We start from the raw sequence: 7,668 nt of genomic DNA, 5'->3' as shown, positions 1-7,668 counted from the left end.
GATGGACCACCTGTCACCGACTTATAAGGAATTTCTTCACCCCATACTACTAGCAGGATTAAGTGTGACGGTGATGATATTTATCGCCGTGAACATCCTTGTTTGGCGTAGGTTACGGAACAGTTGGAAGCTAAAACAGAACGTTTCGCCATGTCCAGACAAAACTCCTTATTTAATTCAGTTTAAAGCTGTTTGAAGTGGCCACCTCATTCGCTAAAGGAGTAAAATGCTCTGGAAATTGTGTGTGTACGAAAAGCAGTTAGTACGCTAGTAATATGTAATTGAAGAAATTATTGAACATTGCATTGTTAAAAATACATTTAAAAAAACATTTTAAAAAAAATATAAATCCTTTTTTCTCTCGGCATCTAATAAAACATATAAGCCGGAATGTTAAAAGAAAAGAGAAAAAAAAAATTAAAAATAACAGAATCTATGGGCATCTAATAAAATATATCAGCCCTATATATATATATATATATATATATATATATATATATATATATATATATATATATATATATATATGTACGAAACCGTGGTACATGTACGTATCAGGAATTCGTGTTTGTGCACTAAAATTGAATCTTTACCAAGGTAACAAATATTTGTATTAGTTACCGTATTGTGTTAATCTATGTTTCTGACAAAGGTAACAATTATTCTTTAACAAGTTACCGAATCATATGTATATCAGTATTTTTTTTGGTACCATATAATCATTTGCTAGCAATGTATCATATATGTGATCTGTATTTATCATGCATTTTTTTCTTTACTTTGGTAATATCTTTTCATATGCAGTATTGTTATTATTTTTTTTTGATGTGCCTATTTGGACATTCGTCCTCATTTGCTTATGGCTAAAGTTAAACAAAGAATAATACATATATCCAGTCACACCTAGTAGACATATTTTGGCTTGTTGTTAAATTTTTTTTGAAAAAATTGAGATAGCTGGCCGAGCTAATGTAATAAATGAAATAGTTAATTATTACATGTTTAAAACACATGACGTAATATGTCATTGTGGATGAAGATGCTAGCGTGAGATTTGCTGTAGTCATATAAAATCATAACAGGATGTATTTTGCATCCCTCGGCAATGTAACATTTTTCTGAAGCATCAACATAAATGCTTACCGTGTGAAAGATTGTGTCGTCACCGGATGCAGGTGTCTTCCGAGAGACGAATGTAAAGTTTACATATTGTGTTTAAATGCTGAGACAACTAAACATACGATATCTGTGATATCGATAATTTAGGCAGTTCATATCTAGCCTATACTTCACCTGAATTGGTCATCCGACCAAACCAGCTACACTCCTGTGATGGAGATGTTTAACACTGTTGTTTTTAGAGAATAAACCATTTTAAAGTTACAATGATGAACTTTATTTCAAGACTCAACATCTCAAACAACACATACTCAAAGTGTGTTAATAACAGTAGCACACTAATATATATATGTATATATATATATATATATATATATATATATATATATATATATATATATATATATATATATATATATATATATATATATATATACATGCATATATATATGTATATATATACATATATATATATATCCATATATATATATAATATATATATATATATATATATATATATATATATATATATATATATATATATATATATATATATATATCCATATATATATATATATATATATATATATATAATATATATATATATATTATATATATATATATATATATATATATATATATATATATATATATATATATATATATATATATATATATATATATATATGGATTATAGGTGAAGATACTGTACATGTATGTAGGTGTGCAGTACAGTAAATAAAACATTTGTAAAAGGGCCATTATTTATTTTAGAAACGTTTCAGACATTTCATTGATTTTTTTTTTAATCTGTAAATATTGCAAATATAAAATCAATTAAAATTCAGTATACTTCATAATGACATTATTACTAATAATTTCAATATATGTTAGGAAATATAATATGAGCAAAATATGGAACTTTGATAATGTAACTAATTGGTAGAAATTTGCAAAAATGAATTAATTTTTTTTTAGATGCTCATAACAGTTGAATAAGGAAAAATAAGGTTTGTTAAATTTGCTAAATTATCAATATATACAAGAAATTGGAAAATTTATTTTGAATCCTTGTAATTTTTACATTGTTAATCAATTAAATTAAAGAATAAATGTTATTCAAAATTAAATATGTGAAGATATAAAGGTGATGGCAAAAGTGGATAACCATTTGGTAGGTGAGCAAGTATCACCCTATCTACTTGGAAAAGAAAAGGTGCAATGAATTTTTTGAATAAGGTAAAAAGAAACGATGGAAGTGGAATAACAAACCCGAAAGAAATCATGATTACGTAAGAGAACATTTCAAAAATTTATTCAAGAAAGAAGAATGTAATTTGGATGTGCAGAATGAGTTCTTACAGCTCACACAGAAGGTTATAGGATAAGAAAATATAATATTAGCAAAAACAGTCAGTGAAAAAGATTTGTCAGATACCATTCGGAGTATGAAAAATAAGAAAAGCCCTGGAATAGATGGGCCATTGGTAGAGTTTTATAAAGTATTTTTGAATATCATTTAAGGGGATTTAATTGAATTGATCGAGTTTGTGTTCAGGAGAAAAAATGTTTTAAAGATATATGAGGGAGTTGTTTCCATCATACCCAAGGAAGGAGATTCAGATATAATTACAAACTAGAGACCTTTAACAATGTTAAATGTTGATTTCAAGATAATAATGATAAAGATTATGATCTAAAGGATTGAACATTATTTACCTTTGATAATATCACAATAATATCAAAGGAGCAGTTTGATTGTGTTGAAAATAGATCAATTAACAATTTAAACCTTTTTTTATTAGATATTTAATTAATATTCTATGCAAATGAAATTAGTGCTGATGCAGCCTTGATGTACTTGGATAGGTCAAAGGATTTGGATCGCGTCGATCACGAATTTCTGTTTAGAATACTACAAGGATTTGGTTTTGACGATGAAGTTATTAATTGGATAAAAACGTTATATGCAGATGCTGGAAGTGTATTATGTATAAACGGTGATATGTCTGACCACTTTCATATCAATAAATCGGTCAGGCAAGGGTCTGCTTTGTCTATGATGGTTTTTATTATATATCAGAATGATCATGAAAAGGTTGTACAGTTATACATTAAGATTGCCTAATGGGCTAGGTTATGCAGGCGACCCATTTATAGCTATTACTTGTGTTAAGGCGTTAGAGAAATGGTTAAATGTTTTTGAAAAATATGAGAACGCTACAGGTGAAATTCTTAATAGAGAAAAAAACTTCTATTTTAGGCATTAGTAACTGGAGAGAGAGAGAGAGAGAGAGAGAGAGAGAGAGAGAGAGAGAGAGAGAGAGAGAGAGAGAGAGAGAGAGAGAGAGAGAGAGAGAGGTATGTTCGGATCATTTTGAACGGGTATACCAAAGTATTAGGTATATATCATAGCAATAGTTTTTCAGCAAAGCCTGGATATGAACTAGAAAATCTCATAAGTAGCATAAACAAAATCAGTATCTTTCAAAACAGAAAGTTAACCATGTTTCAAAGAGCAATAATACTAAATTGAAAAATTCTAGCAAATGTACATTATACAGCGCATTTTTACCCAATTCCAGTGAAATATGTTAAAAGTATCCAGAAAAGTATTTTCAAATATTTGTGGAATACCAACTATGAACCAATTGTAGGAAAGCCATATTTTTGTTAAAATTAAAAGGTGGTTGCGGGATTATTGACATTCAGTGTAAGGCATAATCAGCCATGTTTAGTACTTTTCTGAAATTTTTAAAAGAAAAGTGTTTTGGTTATCAATTGACTATTCATTACCGCAAAGTCAGAGCCACCTTCCAGTTAAAAAATGAATGTCACTTTCAGGAATGTACTTTTTTTACACCTAGTTTTTATGAAGGTATGGTAAGTATTTTACGTGGTACTTATAAGACTACCTCGTATCCAGAAATCAAAACAAAAGATGTTTATGAGCTGTTAATAAGAAATTATGAATCTATTCCAAACATTGCAAAACTGTACCCTTTAGTTAACTGGAAACTAATTTAGAGGCATGTCAATAATATGCATGTAGAGAAGAAAAGTAAGGAAATTTTGTTTAGCTATGTACATGAAGTATTGAGTAAAAATTATAGATTATTTATTATGAAAATAAAATAAAAGAGGTAAACGACTGCTATTTTGGATACATAGAAACTAATATGTATAATGTATATTTCCATCCCTTAGTTAAAAATGTGTTGTTTTGGCATTTTAACTTGCTCAATAAATGCTCTAAATGGAAAACTTGTAACAGGCTAAAGATCTCAAAGTTAGATTTTGAAGCAGTTTCCAAGAAGGGGGAAAATACAGCAATGGTCATAATAGCGGATTTTATTGCAGGGATATTATGGATGGGAAGGTACTTGCGATTTTTAAGTACTGACCCGCAATTACTTAAAAATATCGGAAGTAAAATGATAAATAATTCTAATGTCAATAAAATGGAATTCAAAACTTTTTTTAAAAGCATTCACGAGTCGATATGTTTTTTATTTTAAAACATATTTAGTGGAACAGTAAAAGTTGCAATTATGAATACAGTATACAGTATGTTTAGTAAAAGAAAAAAAAATCACGTAAATATACTATAGTATGATACATATATCATATTATAAATTCTAAGAAATGTAAGTGTATCTCCTATTAAAAGAAAAAAAGCTCTTCTTACCAAGTCTTCTAGGATTTCAATTTGATTTTAGAAGATTTCTCAAATTTCCTAAGACATAGGAGAAGTTTAAGGGCGTTAAAGGCCTATCTTCTCGCTGACCCCATCATCCTCAGCTATAACTAGTTGTTGTTCTTGCTTATTAAAGTTGTAGATGTCATCTTATATCGCCTAAATTATGGTTACTTGTTTCCAGTTGAATAATTACATTTATTTAGAGTACTTTATTTAACTAGATCCGTTATATAGTATATAATGAATTTATTAAAATGTCAACCTTGTTCATTGTGAATATTTAATTTAACAATTGTTTTTATTTGAAATATATATGTATAAAGTTTATCAAAGCCCAGTTGTATTGATTCATAAAAATACATCTTATGAGGTCAGCAACTAAAGCAGTAAACACAGACAGGCACCAGTTACAGGAAACGAGCCTGTAGCCAATGGGATGTCGAATATTATCAGTTAAGGAAATTCACAAGATGTACGTGTTCCTCTGACTTTATGAACTACTGTTTACAGAAATGCTCTAGCAAACTTAAAACTACACCCTTCAACAATATTGTAAACTACAACCTTCAACCAACTTGTAAACTCTATCCTCCAGCAAACTCTTAAAACTACACCATCCAAAACTTTTAAACTCCACCCTACAAAAAAATTATAAAATATACCCTATAACAAACTCGTCAGCTGTACACTCTTAAAACTACATCCTCCAAAAAACTTATAAACTATAACCACTAGAAAACTTTTGAAACTACACCTGCAAAATAATTGTAAATTTACCCTCCAGGAAACTATTAAAACTACATCCACCAACGAATTTGTAAAATATGCAAACTCTTATGATTAAACTGTAAAATTCTTTTTTTAATTATGCCCTCTAACAAACTTGTAAACTATACTCTCCAACAAACTCGTAAACAATACCCTCCAGCTAATCTATGAAATTACACCCTGGCATAAATTGTAAAATATAGTCTCCAAGAAACTTATAAACTATATCCACCAGCAAACTCTAATAAGTGCACCGGCCAACAAAATTGTAATGTTTACTCATCAACAAACTCACAAATCATACCCTCTAGCAAATTTATAAAACTATACTCCAACAAACTCGTCAACTATAACCTCCAACTAACTTAAAACTGTATCCTTCAATACAATTGTAAACTATACTGTCCAACTATGTAGCAAATGATAAACTCCAGCAAACTCTTCAAAGTACACCTTCCAAAAAATTGTAAAGTATACCCTCTATTAGAGTAAAGTAAATTTTCTATTAAAGTAAATTTCTCATTTGTTCAAGTCAACCTTGTTCTAGTTTTAAGTGGTTTCCACTATAGCTTAAAGTGGTTTTAAAGTGGTGTGTTGTTGATTGTTTCTCGCCTACTCCCCGCTTAATTACCTTGTTTTGAACTATAGTGTTAATAATTGTATTTTGTTTGCCCGAGTGATGACGAAAGAGTGTTGATGTCGGTGGGTGCTCGGACAGAAGACAGTTCGGGCTTGAACACTCTCCCATCCACAAACATTAAGCTGCATAGACCATTGAAAATTTTCCTGACGACCGCTTATCTATTGAATTTGGACCACGGCTCTGGAAAGTGATTGACGGATTTTCGTCTCGGTTTATCGTCTGCAGGTGCTCTTGTCACCTGCAACTCGAGTGTTACCTTGCTTTTGGGCAGTACATTCCAGAGCTTGGCAGCTGCTACTGTCACTTGCGACTGGAGTCTGCCCCACCGTTTCCTGACGTGAGGGAGATCCCAGGGAGTTGGTAGAGTCTCTGGCTACCAGGTCCCAGCTACCTATTGCAGCTGCAGTGATGTTGGGGAGCTTGCTAGCTCGTGAGGTGGCCCGTAGGGAGGGCGTTGCCAGGTAAGGCAGATTATCTCTGTTTGCTTGTTAGCGGATTATTGAACCTGGCATACTGTGCCTGCCCTACTTATTGGAAGGAAGAGAGGATGACATCTTAAGTTGTGCCTCTCCCCTCATTTATTCTTACTAAGAAGTGAGGAGCCTTGTATTTATTTTTGTATTTAGGTTAGTGTATTCATGTGTATATCTTGTTTCATAGTTCTTTTGTCGTGGTAACCATAGGTACGGTTATCCCGGCGAAAATAGTTAAAGGCAGGTTTGCTGTGTTGTATTTTAATAGGGAAATTAATTATAATTGTTTTCATGTGCTTAGTAGCTAAGACTTCTTCTAGTCTACTAATTAATTTAAGGTTAATGTCTGGTCTGGCCAGCTAAAGTTTAAGGATCCTATTAGGTTAATTATTTATTTTTACTATATCTTTGTTTGAGCCTTAGCTCATTAATCATAGGGAATCCAGAGGGATTCATGTTTTTGTGTGTTGGTTATTTTTGATTGTCTGGTTGTGGTATTTGCAATGTCAGACAAGGTTGACTTGTTTATTTGTTAGATTTAAGTATTAAATATTGTAAAGTTTACTGAGTGTTTTGTTTCTGCTGACCTTTAACCCTGAGTAACATTTTTACTGACAACAATAATTGAAAGTACTTTAGTTACGCCTCCCCGGAGTCGTAACACCCTCCAACGAACTAGTCGACTGCACATTCCAGCAACCTTTTAAATACACACCTTCCAAGGAAATTGTAAACTACACTCTATAAACGAAATTACAAATTATTTTCTCGAACAAACTCGTTAAATATAGTCTCTAGCAAATTCTTAAAACTACACTCTCCAATAAAATTGTAAACTATGCTCTCCAGCAAACTCTGAACCATACCCTTTAGCAAACTCTGAAAATTGCACTATGCAACAAAAATGCAAATTATCCTTTCCAACTAAGTTGTTACCATACCCTCCAGTAATCTCTTCAAACTAA

The sequence above is a fragment of the Palaemon carinicauda genome, chromosome 3 (assembly GCF_036898095.1).
Source record: "Palaemon carinicauda isolate YSFRI2023 chromosome 3, ASM3689809v2, whole genome shotgun sequence".
Lineage (NCBI taxonomy): Eukaryota > Metazoa > Arthropoda > Malacostraca > Decapoda > Palaemonidae > Palaemon > Palaemon carinicauda.
The sequence above is the reverse complement of the archived record's forward strand: the minus strand, read 5'-3'. Positions refer to the sequence as shown.